Source organism: Castor canadensis, chromosome 14 (assembly GCF_047511655.1).
Source record: "Castor canadensis chromosome 14, mCasCan1.hap1v2, whole genome shotgun sequence".
Taxonomy (NCBI): Eukaryota; Metazoa; Chordata; class Mammalia; order Rodentia; family Castoridae; genus Castor; species Castor canadensis.
Genome location: NC_133399.1, coordinates 59,091,424 through 59,107,304, shown reverse-complemented (window position 1 = coordinate 59,107,304; position 15,881 = coordinate 59,091,424). Strand labels below are relative to the sequence as shown.

General features: G+C 44.5%; 1 long non-coding RNA gene across 1 annotated transcript in view; it reads right to left on the bottom strand.

The window, feature by feature from the left end:
• Positions 1–904: 904 nt before the first annotated feature.
• LOC141416428 (uncharacterized) overlaps positions 905–15,881 on the bottom strand; it is a 31,251-nt gene continuing 16,274 nt past the window's right edge. The window contains exons 2-3 of the long non-coding RNA XR_012441154.1: positions 5,396–5,484; positions 905–2,424 (exon numbers count right to left, since the gene is read on the bottom strand). This is a non-coding gene — a long non-coding RNA (uncharacterized lncRNA). The remainder of the gene's footprint in view (positions 2,425–5,395; positions 5,485–15,881) is intronic.

The following is a 15,881-nucleotide window of genomic DNA, read 5'->3' as shown; positions in this document are numbered from 1 at the left end:
TCAGCTCAAGGAGTGCACGAGGACTGACCGAGCCTCTCTGTGCGCCCTGGAGTGGCCTGGTGCTACAGAGGACAGAAACCCACCCTCCCCAGCCCATTTCTCCAGAGTTGGGGAGTCTCAAAGGGGATTTGTAGCAAAGGAACCCAGAGAGCTACAGGGGCTTCCCAAAAGGGGCTGTAAGACAACTTCAGTGTTGGTGCTTTGGGGAGCAGAAAATGGGCAACCCAGGACTGTTCAGATGGGGAAATGGAACCTATTTGAGTCCAATTGATGCTGTGTTTCCTGGTCCATCCAACTACACCTCACTGCCTCCTTTCCCTGCTTCTATCAAAAGAACCTGTTAGGCTGAGATTCTAGGAGTGCCTCAGAATTCTACCTCCTGCCCCAATGTGATCCCATATACGGAGATTTCTGGCTCCCTTGTGTAAGGAAGGGCCCTGACCTCCTCCTAAGGACACCAGTCACATAAGCCAAGCTCATGTAACCAGGACCCCACTAAAATCCAATCCTTCCATGGGCTGAGTTGACCCTTGTAACTTCCATACAGTGAACTGAGTGAGAAATCCTGTACTTGCCAGTTATACTGGGGAATGCCAAGCCTCTCAGAGAGTCACTTCCTGCCTGTTTGAACACCTGAGTGGCACTGACCTTTGAGATCTAATGTGGATGGAGAGAACCCACCTGTCCATGCTCTTTCTAAGCCAGATGATGCTTTCTCCAAAAACAACTATGGAGGCTGCACATCTAAGAGTGAGTTAACGTGGTGGTCCCAAATCTTCCCTGCCACCCAGGCTGGACATCAGTACTCATGCATAGCCACTGTTGACCCTGTAACTGTGGAAAACATCTCTGCCCCATATCTTCTCCTTACATCTGTCCAGAAGCAAATCTAATGTCTCTGGCACAGATGTCTGGCTTTGGCCCTATCTACAGAAGGCTGGATAGGAGTATGTGTGCCCACCCTGGAAATGGCTAAATCATTTAGGATACATCAAAGTCAATGTGAGATGGGGAGGAGAGAGAATGGACCACATTGGCAAAGAATGGGGTGAAGGAGAAAAACGTTAAATGAGGCTGGGTTCAATAACTGGCTTTATTGGTCTTCCTACTCCTAGTGTTAAGGATAACATCTGGTCATAGTGAGCATTCAAGAAACATTTGCCACATGAAATGGGAGTGGGGACAGGAATCATATTATATGATGACTGTCCTAGGCTCTTCAGCACCAAGAAGACCTAGTGTATGCACCCGTATACTATTTAGTCATCAGTTCAACTACCATAGTACCTATGGATCACCCCATAAGGAAAGAAGAAAGATGTTGGGAAAGGACAGAGCAAGAAGACAGAGCAGTGTTGAGAGAACACGCTTAGACTTAGTCAAGCCACATGTTCCTCTTTTCACCATATATAGGCACTACAGCATGTAAAGCAATGCTCAAGCAGCTCTAGAAAGCCATGATGTTTCAAAATTTGCAAAATTCATACCACAAGGAGGAAAGAAAGGAAGAAAGAAATGATGTGCCCTGAACTAGCCACTAAGCTACCAAAGAACTTACAAGTGCAATCTTTCATTTGCATAGTAAGCATCCCCCCTTGTAAAGGGGAATATAAAATTATAGAGATTTAAATAAATAGAAACTAAATGCCAGCTCCCATCCATGGCAAGGAAGGACATATATCAAATTCATTAATTATAATCCAATTTGTGCTTACACTGTGAAAAATAATCATTTGCCATCAAAGAGATGCCCATTCCTTATTAAAGCCATTGAGACTCTCAGGAAGTGCTCAAGGGTTTGAAATTCTGTATTTGAATTTCACACATGCTTTTTACTGCTGAGACCAAAGCTCAATCAACACTTGATAGTGCTGACACCAACATTCAAGCCACAGGGGTCTTCACTCCCTCACAACAGACTTACAGACAGGGTCTGGTTAATAAGTTTGTTAATTTGTTATTCTCTGGATATGTGTGCATGTGTGTGTAACATATACATAGGCCTATATCTTTTTACAAATGGAGTCAAGATAGGAATAAAAGGACCCTGGTCAAACTGCAATAGGGAACAATCAACTTCATTTCTGTCAAATATCCAAAGCCTGGGTGAAGCCCAGATGCCAAAGAGTAGAATCCATGCCTTCATCTTCATCCCGAAGTTGAACCAACATGAACCTGTGGCTTAGAGACCAGGCTCATCTTTCAATGCTGGGCCCCGGCTCGTGGGAGGTCCAGGCCCAGACAGGACTTGCATCAGCAGCCAGAGCTCAGAGATTACCACCCTTTTCTTCAAAAGCTCCTCAGTAGGCCTTGACTCTTCTTTGCCTTTCCTTTCCATGTTTCTTGCTGAAGGATTCAGGCTGAACCAGAGAAAGGCATCGGATTGGGTACTCAATGAAAGGATACTGAGCAGAGTGCAATGGTCTGGAAGAGATAGAAGATAGCTTAGAAAAATGCTACTGCCATTCAAAGAGACCCTTCTTTTCTGCAAGCTTCCCAAGTGGAAATGGAGGAATTTCCACAGAATGGAGTGCATAGCATAGCATAGAGATAGTCATAGCATAGAGCATAAGGGACAAATAGCATAATCTATAGCATATAGACTAGTCTATAGAGTGTCTATAAAATACAGCATTCATGGCATATAGCTTAGTCTATAGCATGCAGCATACATATACATACATGCATACACCATAGCATATAGCATGGTTGATGGCGTACGGGGTACACGGCATATAACACAGAGTATATATAACACAGTATATAACATACATATAGCATGGTTGATGGCGTACTGTAGCTTACTTGATTATAGACCAAAGTCTATCTGCCTTGTGATAAAGTTTTCAGGTAGCTCCAAAGATAATATTGATTCTTCTCACAATCTAATGAGGTGCATTGTTACCACCATCTTACATATGAGGAAACTGGCCCAGAGAGGTCAAATAACCTGCCAAGATCATATAGCTAGGAAAGGGCAGAGAAGGAATTCCAAGCTAACCCTCTCTGAATATATTAGGAGCAGGCAGGCAGGAGACTCCAGCCTCTATGTGGAATATTCTTACTCTGGCACATCTTCCCAAATCTGAAGGACCAATGAGAGACATGACTATCTTGAAGACAGTTAACGACAGACAACACCACTATCTTGAATTACCGGCAGAAGGACTTGCTTCTTGCAATTTCTCTTGCTTTGGTGTCAAGGTTTGAGCTGTTCTTGTAGCTCCTTCATGATGAGGCAAGAGCAGACAGTACTGCAGCCAGCAGACAGGAAGTCAAAAGCACAAAAAGTACCATATGGCAAGAAGTTGGTGCTCAAACTCAGATTATAACTCTGGTCACCTGGCCCTCAGCCCCAATTTACTCCTACACTCCATGACACAGCCCTGCTCTCTCCTCTCTCCACTTGTATCTAAACCCTGGGGTTCAATGGGCATCTCTAGACTTCAGAGACCACACTTCTCCAAGTTCTTGACCCTGAATGGGCTGTCAGGATGAAGAGGGTGACTCTTGGGGAGATAAAGGACACTTTGTTTCCAAAAATAGAGAGAGAGAAGACCAGGAGAGTAGGCAGTGCCCCAAGTACAAGAGGCACCAGATCCAATGGGAGAGAGAGAGCTCAAAATACCAAATCCAGAGAAGCCAAGGTTCCACCTGGGATGAACAAATCCCACTGCAGTCCATGTATATTTATCCCACATCCTGCCAAATAGCATCCAGATCCCCCTCCCAAAGCCTAGTCCAAAGGCAATTTCTAAAGGGGGATGTCTGTGCCTAGACTGTTTTCTCCCTTCTCCCAACTCCCATTTGGCTTATTTCTGAATTTCTTTTAATAGAAAATGCCAGAAGCATAATCTATGTTTTCTAAACTATGTAGACCCTCAAAGGTGACCCTATGCCTCCACAGGGTCTCCTCCTAGTCGAAACCCTCACTCCCCTCAACCCCAGCATCCAACTACACCTGCCACGTCCCAGACATGGAGCCCTGCACTTATAAGAATACAGAGAAGCAGAAAACAAAACCTCTGCCCTGAAGAGAATTAGAGTCTATGAAATTAAGGGAATTTCTTCTGCCACTACAAACTCAATCTATTACTAACCCATGCCTCAGCTGCCCTTTGAGATCCTGTGAGTCCTCTCTCACTGAGGCCAGATGGCAGGGGTGGCGTTCTGGTGGAGGTGGTAATCACATATATTGCCTACTCTGAACCAGGCACTGGGCAGGAGGTTTGACAAATATTCATTAGGACCCTGACTCTACTCTTCAAGAGAGGAATTGCTATCTCCACAAGGAAATGATGCTTCAGAGAAGTCAAAGCAAATCCCACATTCCCCTACCAGTAAGGGCCAAGATGGGACTGAATTCACACACTCCAGAATGTGATGGAATCACCCCCGAGTAGAGTGGCGAGTTGAATCACAATAATAATTGAATAAACTGTCAGGAGCAATTTCTATAGCATTTACTGAACGCATGCAAAAAACAATGTTCAGATTGATGGTGTAGATGGGGACAACCTCTTTGGAAAGCAATGTGGCAATATCGATCAAAATTCTAAATGCACAAATCTTGTGTGCCACAGGTTTCATTTATATGAATTTATCCAACTGTACAAGGATGCTCACTGAAGCACTGTTTATAGTAGGAAAGAAACGAGAATCAACCTATGTGTCCATCAGTAGGCAATAGGTTAAATAAACTGGTTCATTCATAAAATGAAAAATTAATACTATACATGTATTAAAAAGAATGAGTGAATGCAGGTCCAAAAGGTTCTTCGGTGAAAAAGCAAGTCACAATATCATAGAGATAGAATGATCCTACTCTTGTTTAAAAACCTTTTAAATATAACACACATATATCATAGCCATACTGAAAACTGTCTGAAAGACACACACGAAAGTATTAACAATAGCTACCACAAAAGAGGGGGCGCAGAACAGGGGGCTTTCTGAAATATTTGGCTTGCTTTTACTGATCCTGTATTACTGTCAAAGATTTTAATGATATTGAGGCAGGTCACTGTGTACCACTGTGCTAGTTAGCTTTTCATCACTGTGACAAATGCCTGAGAGAAACAATTTGAAAGGAAGAAAGATTTATTTTGGCTCATAGTTTCACAGGTTTCAGCCCACGGTTGGCTGGTCACATTACTTTGGGCCTGAAGCAAGGCAGAACATCATGGAGAAGAGGGTGTGATGGACCAGAGGGTGTGCTTACCTCATAGCAGCTGGGGAGAGAGGAACAAGGACAAGCTATAGTCCCCAAAGACATACACATGGTGGCCTACTGCCTCCTACTGACTTTACCTCAGAAAGTTTCTACCCTCTCCCAACAATGAATCCATAAATAGATGATCCATTGATTAGGTCAAAGCCCTCATCACCCAGTTACCTCTCAATGATTGGATCCACCAGCTGGAGACCAAGCCTTCAACACATGAGCCTTTTGGGGACACTTCACATTCTAACCATAATAGCCACCTGTTAAAAAGAAAAATTTTCTGAAGGCAGAGGAATCAACTGAGGACCAGAAAACAAGAGTCAACACCAGCCTGCTCTTAAAGAATCTAGAGCCTGAGACATTGAGTCCCTCAGGAAAGACCTAGGTATAATAAAATTCTTCAGGAGTCCTCACATTTCACACTTACCTAGTTCTTTCTTCAAGACCTGAGGCACCTGAAGGAAACTAAGAAGATCAGAAATGGGCCCTGACACCAGAAGTTTTGATCCAAACCTGGCTTCAGAACTTGGAGCAGATCTAAGTTTTCTCATCTGTAAAATAGGTGCAGTGCCTGCACCCACCACATAGGATTGCTGGAAGCGTGCATAAGAACTGAAAAGGCAAAAGCACTTCTTAAAGGCAGGGGTGGAAAGTGATCAAAGGAAGTGAAGCCATTTGAGATTGGCATCCCCCCACAGGAGAAGGTGGGTCATCAGAGGACAATCCCATCCCAAGGGTCAGAAGGGGATAAGACCCTGTCCCCTTCTGGATGAACCTGCCAAAGTGCTGGAAATTGCCAAATGCTCATACACTCTCCAAAGAACATTGTCCACCTCCTGGGGGCTGGATGCCTGGGATTGTGTGGCCAAAGAAAATGACCCTCCTACCATGCACCCTCCAACAAGGAGCCTCTGCATCAGTTTCTAAATCCCCAAGTAATTATCCATTCATTGGTTTGTTGATTAAAACCACTGATGGAAAAAAAAAAAAAAAACACTGATGGTGGATCTGATGGCTGTCTGGAGACCCAGGAAGCTGAAACAGCAGCAAGATGACCTTGGAATCCTTCAACAATGAGCCTCCCATGATTCTTAAACTTAGCCTTTCCCTCATACGCTTTCTTCTCTTTCATTTTGCTACCACTGCCTCCCTACACCCACCATAAGTCAAACCTCCTCACATCAACAGAAATTCACTCCCTTAAGAATACCCCTGGGCTGGGGAAAATAATCATTAACTTAATCGGCTGGTATAATTACATTAAATAATGATGCTTATAGTAAGAACACAGACTAGAAAAAGAAAACTAAGCTGGCATTCTAACTTCCACGTACTAGCCAAGTAATCTTAGGACACTAAACCTCAGTTTCCTCAGTAAATCTGGGTTAATCAAAAAAGCAATTCACACAGTTATTCAAGAATGAGTTGGGGAAGCTGCTGCCACACAATTGTAAGTTCCTACAGCAAGGGCATCACTGAACACCATAGTTATGTTAGGGGGATCATCTCACGTGGCAAGACATGTCAAACAGAGGGAAATGAGGCACCAGGAGCCATATCCCCAAAGTTACTCAACTGGTTAAGGGAACTCTTGAAGTAAAGTTTTCCAGTGTTACCCACTGTGTGGGTGGGGTTAGTGGGGAGGGTTGTGTTGAAGGATTTCTGTTGTCTGGCTCAGGGGCAGGCAAAGTCAAGTATATGGATCTTGTCAGTCTCCCCATCCCAACTGCCTCCACAGGGAGGCAATGGGGTGCATGTATGAGCCCCAGAAGTATCTGAGACTGGAATAATAAGACTAAGTCAGGGGAAATGGGGTGAGGAACCACAAACCATAAGGGTTCCCAGAGCTTGCTGGAGGGTAATCCAATGCCACTCCACCCACAGACTTTATCTACCCACAATGCTGAGGCTACTTTCAACCTCTCTGTAAATCCCCAAGTTCTTCCATCATCTCAACCAATTGATCGAACAGTCTATAAAGATGTGTTGAGCATTTAGTCTGGAAAAGACCCAGTGTTGGGTCAGAAGCTAGAAAAATGAGTTCACTGTGTTCTTACTACCGTCTATGTGTTGTTGCCTATCCTCCCAGGAATGTGTGATCTCTCTGGTTGGGAAGAGAAGATGCAAATGTATAAAATGTAATTAATCCTGCAGTGGGAGAAGCTAAGATCCCAGTGGAGGTGGCAGGAATATGAGCTTTCAGCCGGAAGGAGAGAGAAAAAAAGAATTCCACAGGCTGGCACAGCAGCAGAAGACACAGCCCTCCCTTCCACATGGGTTCTGAGTACAAAAGAGTCCTTCCTATCTACTAGTTGTGGAAGGGTAGAGTTAAAGCAGCTTTTCTTATTGGGGGTTGTGCCTCCTCAAGTGAATGTATCATTATCTGAATTTTAATCATATAATAAAACATAATAGCATCAGATTACAACAGTTTTCAAAGGTAAGTAAAATACATGCAAAAGAATCCACTTATACACATAGCTAAATATGCAGATACTGGAAAGTATATTTCTTGGGCCACCGTGGAAAGTACATTTCCTGCTGTGAGTTATGGTCCATGTTTGGTCTATGTTGAACTAGAATGACAAGAAAAATAACCCTAGAGAACAGGTACCTTGTTTAGAAGTAAAGGAGTGAGGGAAGGAGAGGGGAGGAGGGAGAAGGAATCCTGGGAAGATCCCAGTGGGTCTCATAGACTCCCCTCTCTCACTGCCATGTGTCCCCTTCCTGCCTCTCCACTCTCTACTCCCCACCAGAATCCTTCCTCCTTTACAAATAGGCAGAGTCTAATCCAGGATTAATGGCCACAGTTTCTCTGACCTCCCATAGTCCCCTAGGGCTCCACACCAAGTAGTTGTTCTCGACATAGTTTATGTGCAAGGCCAGGTAGAGAGTTGTCTAGACCTGGAGTGTGATCCTGTGAACATCATTTAACCTTTCTCTCTCTAAGCCTCACCTTCTTTATCTGATACTGATGAATGTGAAACTGAATACAGATATCTCTTGTCCTTTCTGTAATACTGTGAACATTTCCCAAGGGAAGACCTTAACCTCCTATCAGTTTTATAAACCGTTCCCATCGGTGCTGTGAACAGTGCTGGACATATGGTAGATACTTAATATTATTACTTAACTTGGAAACTGTCCTGGGTAAAAAGAAGAAACAAAATGAAAGGGAAACCTGCACACTGTTTGTGGGAATGTAAGTTAGTATAACTACTATGGAAAACTATATGGAGGTTCCTCAAAAAATTAAAAATAGAACTTCCACAGGACCCAGCAATCCCACTACTGGGTATATAGCCAGAAGAAATGAAGTCAGTATGTTGAAGAGACATCTGCACTCCCATGTTCACTGCAGCACTATTCACAATCACCAAGCAATGGAAACAGCGTAAGTGTCCATCAGGTGATGAGTGGATAAAGAAAATGTGGTATGTCTACAAAGTAGAATACTCTTCAGCCATAAAAAAGAAGGAAACCCCGTCATTTAAGACAACATGGATGGAATCTGAGATCATTATGGTAAGTGAAATAAGTCAGGCACAGCATAAGTTCCATGTAGTCTCACTCATCTACGGAATCTGGAAAAGCTGATGTCCTAGAAGTTGAGAGTAGAATGGAGGTTACCAGCAGCTGGGAGAGGACAGAGGCGGGAGGGATGGGAAAAGGTTGGCCAATGGGTACTAAGTTACGGTAAGATAGGAGCAAGAAGCTCTGCTGAGCCATTGCACGGTAGGGTGACTACGGATGACAATAATGTACTCTACATTTTAAAGAGCTAGAAAAAAGGATTTTGAAGGTTTCTACCATAAATAAATGATAAATGTTTGAGGAAATACCTATTTGACACATCACACAAAGTATATGTGTGTTAAAATACACATTACCTCATTAGTGGCTACAATATTTATGTTTTCATGTATCAGTTTAAAAAATTTAATTTAAAAAAGAAATTAATACTAACACCATCAACTTCTACACCAGCACAATAGTAGCGACAGCCAACACACACTCACTGTCGCAGCACAGAAGAGCCAGCTTCACAAGCGTGCGAGTTGTGTGGTCACAGTATCCCCCTCCCACACTCAGAATTCTGCCGTACTTCGTATAACGCTGTGCTCGTCACCATCTTGCCCTTAATAACTTTTTAACAAGAAGCTGGAATTTTCATTTTGCACTTGACTCCGTAAATGATGCAGCCCATCATGACCACATCTACAAAGACCCACTAACAAATTCATTTTCAATATGTGTTGGCTTCTTTAAAATTCACTCAGGCATTATCACAAGTAGTGCTGACCTCCAAAAGATCTGCTTGTACAGCTCTCTCATCCGGTCAAAGGGTGGGCTTCCAATCACACAACTGACCTTCCCAACAAAGAAGTCTTCAGCTGGTGGTGCCAATTAAAAGGGCTTGGTCCAAGAACAAACTTGGGTTGTAGGCACTGAATACTGAGCCCTTTCTAGTCATTTGCAGAGCTTTCCTGGATCTAGCCAACCTCTGAGATAAAAATTTAACCAACCGCCAACGTAAGGAATGCAGGTGAAAAGGCCAAAATAGTATAACCCTTTCTTTTTTCTGACCAGCAGTGGCTCAGTGCCCACTATGAGAAAACCCTAAAACACAAATCTTGAGGGTGTTTAAAAAAAGAGGAGTCAGAGTCTTGGTCCTGTTCTCTGTCTACCTGAAAACCATGCCCAGGTGGCTAACAGGCACTGTTTAGTGGAGGTAAGGGCTCTAAGAGCCAAAACAAAGGGGAAATGGCTACTGGAAAAGACTGGAAGGAAGTGGAGCTTCCTCTGAGCATGCAGAAGACTGGCTCAAGTCCGTGCTTCAGAAGGGAGCAGCACCAACAAGACTTCAAGGTGGTCATAGAGGTTGTCTGCAGGGAGCACCATCAGAGCGGCTACTGGACAGATAAAGGTGCTACATGGGGAGTAGCAAGAAATTTGAGCAGAGTTCTAGGGCAGAGGAGCTTTTCATGTCAGCCAAGGTGGCTGGACTTGATCTTATAGATAATGAGAAGCCACCCCATGCTTATTCCATCTGGTGGAAGAAAACCAGAAAGAATCACCCTGCTGAGCTTCTGAGCAAAACACCACCTGTACCAGGAAGCATCCCCCACTCACAGGGTTCATGACACCAGGTCCAGACTTGCTGCCAGGAGCCCAGCCAAGGACCACACGCACCCCAGAAGAAGAGAGCCTGGGGCAGACAGGCCCTACTCTGCCTCTGAGGGTCTCTGCCTCCAACCTTGTCCTGGCCTCTTCTGTGTCCCATTTCTGCACCAGCTCCGGCCAGAGGAGCCACATCTTCCATGGCTCCTCCTTGTGACCTGTCCACATTAGTAAGGGGCATTACAATTTGCAAAGCACTTGTCACCAAGATTGTTTCATTGAGACAAGAGCCCTGAGGGCCTGGTGTGGTGGCACAGTGTAATTCCAGCTACTCACGGGGTACAGATAGTAGGATTGTGGGCCAAGGCCAAGGCCAGCCCAGGGAAAAGCTCAAGACTCTACCTGGAAAATAGCCAACGCAAAAAAGGGCTGGGGTATGGTTCAAGTGATACAACACCTGCCTACCAAGCACAAGGCCCTGGGTTTAAACCCCAGTACCACAAAAAAAAAAAAGAGAGAGAGAGAGAAAGAACCCTGGGAGGCTGGCTGGGGAAAGGAGACTTGGTGATCCATAGCTCAAGGCTGTGGGTATCTGATTCCAAGTCCAGATGCCTTTCCTGAGACTCCTAGTGCCTTCTCTCTGTGCCCATGTCCCCATCTGTCCACACAGGACTGGACAGTTTAGTAAACACAAAACTCTTCAAATAATTTGCTACACAGAAGCACACGCATGATAAGATGCTAGCTCCTATCATCCTTAGCGTCCTCGCCTTATCAGTACGATTCCCATAATTATATTGGGGTAGACAGCAAACACGAGTTAAGGCATGCTTCACAGGAAACAAATGCAATTTGCCTTCTGACCCCACAATGTGAGGTTCCTCATAAAATACCTTGGTCATGAGAAAATGGAAGTTTCAGGAAAGGAACTATAGTAATAGTAGAACACTTCCAAATGTCCCTCAGCTGAACTGTGACAAAGGGATCATCTGTGGCCCCTTCACGGTCCCTATGATTGCCTGTCCCTCTCCTGTTTCCACTGTGTACTAAGAATGAAGGCAGGTTTTTTCATTCCACTACCTAAAATAAAAATTAAAAGATTACAGATCAGACCTGGAAGACCTTTGAGATAAATTAGCCCAATCTTCTTGTTTTAAAAAATGCAGAATCAGAGGCCTGGACAGGAAAGTGACTCAAGTCTGACAGACCAGGAAGAGCTAACGGGGCCCCACATCCAGCACTCCTGTGCACAGTCCAAGCACCTTTTCAGCTGGGTTTGATGTTTTTGGTTTATTGTGTTTTTCTATACTTCCTTAATATTTCTCTATTTCCTGGTTCCGAAAAGATGTTCTGGTGAAATCTTTAAACCGGAGATCAGAAGACTGTGGAGGATACTCACAGTGGTGAGGAACTCAGCACACTTTCTTCTCTCTTCCTCCAAGCTACTGTCCTTGTTTGCTGAGGCAGCTGTTTCAGCTGCCCTGGAAGTAACAGTTGGCTTAACTGTGTAGGAACAAAGATTCAAGATAATGCCTGCTGCCTGGGTGGCAAGTGGTGGCTACAAGGGGACAGCAGAGGTTAGAAAGCTACTCTGTCAAGATATCCCTCCAAGGAGGTGTCCCAGAGCAAAATGGATTCTCTGACCTCTTCAGGGTGGGAGGATCATCTACCTCCAGCCCAAACTGACCTTCATTCCTAAAATTTCTCTTCTTGAGAATACGGGCTGGCTGTCTTTAGTGACGGTCAAACAACACAGGCAGCATGGTAAGAGAGACATTGGCTCTGCCACTCTCTAACCACTGCCCCTCCCAATTCTGTCTGTATCCTTCTGCCTCTATCTCTCTCTGAATCTGTCTCTCTCTGACTCTCTTTACCTGTGTGTGTCACACATACCAGCTTAAATTTTACAATTTTTCCCTTTATTTCAAAGTCTAGCTTCCTTGTAGCCTAAGAGACTCTCCTTTGGCCTTGCTTCCTTCCCTCACCTCACTCTTTTTTTTCTCTGTACTGGGGTCTGAACTTAGGATCTCACACTGCAAGTGAGGCTCTACCACTTGAGCCATACCCCTTGCCTTTTTTGTTCTTAGTTTTTCAGACAGGGTCTCGTGCTTTTGCCAGAGCTGGCCTTGGACCTGATCCTTCTGTCTCTGCCTCCAGAGTAGCTGGGACCACAGACTTGCCCCCAACTCACCTCAGCTCTTGATGCTCTAAAGACACTGAGCTACTTGAAGTTCCCCAAACACATCACCACGCTTCATGTCTTTGTGCTTTTGTCCATACTGTTCCCCTATGAAGAACCCCTCTTCCCATAACTCCTGCTGAGCTCCTGGCAGCCCTCAAGATCTTCTCAGGCATTTCCTGTCCTGAAAGACCCTCCACCAAAAACACTTCTGCCCACCCAAAAGCCCCTCTCAGTGAAAACAACTCTCCTCCTGTTGTGGTGCTTTCACTCTTCTGCAATACAGCTTCAGGGACTAAGTTCTCCAAACCAAAGTCCAGGACACAGTGTTTCATGAGCACAAATGTAGTATGGAAAGACAATGAGACAAACTATTTGAAAATGGGACTACCCTTAGAAAACCCAAGACCTACTGTCAACATAACTAGACTACTGTTCATACCCCATCAGATTATTTCCTCACATCCATCCTTCTGTTAGTGATCGCTAATGAGACAGTGGTCCTTGTATGACCAGATCTACCACAGAACCTGATGTATTTGACCTACAGATGGACGGATTGCTTTGCACCTTAGCATTGTTGCTAATGTGTGAAGATAGTACCAATCATTGTGAAGTGAATTTAAAAGGAAGGAAGAAAGGAAGGGGGCAGGGGAGATCCCACCTCCTCCTTTTATTCTTACTTTACTCCATCCTAGAGAACATAGTCCTTCAGATGTTCCCATACAATCATGTACCATAAAACAACGTTTTGGTCAATGATAGACCACATATATAATAACAGTCTTATAAGGTTCGATCTCCTAGTGACCTCAAAACCATCTTAGTTTGTGTAAGCACACTCTACAATGTCTACACAATGACAAAATTGCCTAATAATACATTTCTCAAAGTGTATACTTCTCATTAAGTGATACATGACTGTACTCCATGAAGGCCATAAGACCTACCACTTCCCAGGTGAGAAGGTTACAACAAAGCCAGTATAGTAAAGCACTGTGCTACACAAAGAACCGTATGCAAATGAGACACCAGAGACAATGCCATTAGCATGTGGCAGCTGCCACTCCTTGGCCAGGGTGCACACACCTCAATATCTAGAACTGGAAGGCTCAAGGGATTGTGACAGAGGCAGACTCCCAGAGGCCACTGGATGTCCAAAGACTTCTCTGACACTAGCACCCCCAGCCCATCACCTCCAGCTCCCCCATTACAAGTGTGGAAAGAAAGAGCTCCTGCTTGGGCTTCTTTTAATTAAGCACACACACAAAGAACCACCCCTGGGTTTTGTCTGTTGTACTTTTGTTCCCGGGTCTGTTTGTACTGACTCAGAAATTACATAATTAAAAAAATAGTATTAAGTAAATGTGCACATCAGCCTGTCAGCTGCCTGGGCTGGGCCAACCTTCACTTGGGAAACACCGTGACAGCCCCTTTATTTCTCTTACTTGTTTTTAAGCACAAAATATGTCACACCTGGAAGTAATTAGCATAATTTTTACTAATTTATAGCTAATTACACAATTACTTTCCTATGAAAGGTTCTGGAAAGACACTTGAAGTAAGTTTCACCAAATCTAGTGGCAAGAAATTGCTTGAAAACATTTTGTTAGCTTCAAACATTTGGGAGGAGGAAGGGCGAGCACCCAGTAAAGTAATTCTTTCCTATTTCAGAGTGTTCAAATATGACAGGAATATAATTTCTCCAGTAATTTACAAAGCAGAATGTCTAAATGTCTGCTAGTCCAACTCAACCAGAGCCTGCGCTAGGGAAGAGCTCCTAGAAGAAGTGTTGTTGAGAAAGACCAAGAACAGAACCCAAAAGGTACTGCTGTTTTGACTGCAATTGGTTTCCAGCAGAAGAAAATGTGGAGATTCCCAACAATGTCTCTCCCTCCAGGGGTAAACCAGTCTCCTCCAGGTGTCTCACTCAGCTCCTGAGAAAATACAAGCTTAGAAAATCTGCGATGAATCCAAACCTTTGCAGCCAACTGATTCAGAATGAAGCTCAATAATGTCAGGCTCTGAGTGAAAAACATTTTTTAATGGTGCAAACAGACACAAAAATTCTCCCCACATCAACTCATTCAAGTAACATTTTTTTGTGGTGGTTGTTTTGGTTTTCAGGGTTTTTCTAACCCCTGCTCAGTGCCTTATATTCAATGGGAAGACTTACGAAAGGAACAATTCCTGATCCCCCTGGTCATACAAGAAGGGTTGGGGTGGTGGTGGGAGTCAATTGACCAGCAAGTATTTTATTGAACACTGGCTCAGACAGAGGGAGAAATAAAAAGAAAGAACCAGATGACATCTCCATCTTCAGGAAGCTGACAGTGTGGGAACTAGGGCCATGCATGGGAAGCAGGTAGCTTAACACAGCATCAGTGCAGGGCCAAGTGGCATCCGGTTGGGTGGCATGGGCTATGAGTGCTGCCCAAGTGGGGACATGGCAAATGGAAGCCAACAGCCAAGGGACAGGTGTCAGAGTCCCGCCCATGTGCTGGGAGCAGAAGCCACACTTCTTTGGTGAAAGTAGGAGGGCTCTGGAAATGGACCATGGGGAGACAGATAAGGAGATTAGGAGCCCTGAATGTGGGGCCCTGAGTTCTGGCCTGTGTCTGCCCAGGGCTGGTCGTTTGGCAGTGGTCAATAGAAAAGAAAACAAGGTCATCAGACCTGTGGAGGTTGTCTGAGGTCATCGGAATTAGTCAGCAGGGCAGAAAAGCATGAGGTGCAACATACATTCACAGTAGAGGCAATAGTCCTCCAACAAGGCAAACACTAGTTCCTGATGGTTAAAAAAAAATCTTAGATGTTGCAATTATTTGTGGCCCTCCAAAGTTTATGGTATATAAACAGATATGTTGCCTATCTGTGATATTAAAATTTCACGTTGGGGTGAGCAGGAAAAACGGTTTTAAAAGTCACCTGTGGCAGGTGGGAATGGGGGCGTGCAGAGTTAATCAAGAAAATCAAGGTTGACAAACATAGGGTTCTAGGAAACATCTCTCTCATGTTCCTAGAAGGGTGGTCCTCACCTTGCAAGTGGTCCTGCTCATCTGTCAGCTCCTTGTTTTCTTAAGGCAAATCACTCCTTTCCTTCAACAACCTCAGCACAGAAACCTGCCTGACCTGTTCCAGGTGTCCTGGCGTGCTTGCAAGTCGGCCTTGCTCCTAGAGGCTGAGTGACACATTTCTGCACCCCTGCCTCCCAGCACCCAGCACATAACAGCAAGCATGCAAGAAATGTGAGTGAATGGGTCTGGCTTTAAGGGTCTCTGAGTAGGTGGGAGGGAGCAACCTGGAAGGGGTCCCAACTTCTGCCAGGCTCACCTCAAGGCTACCGAGACATTTTGG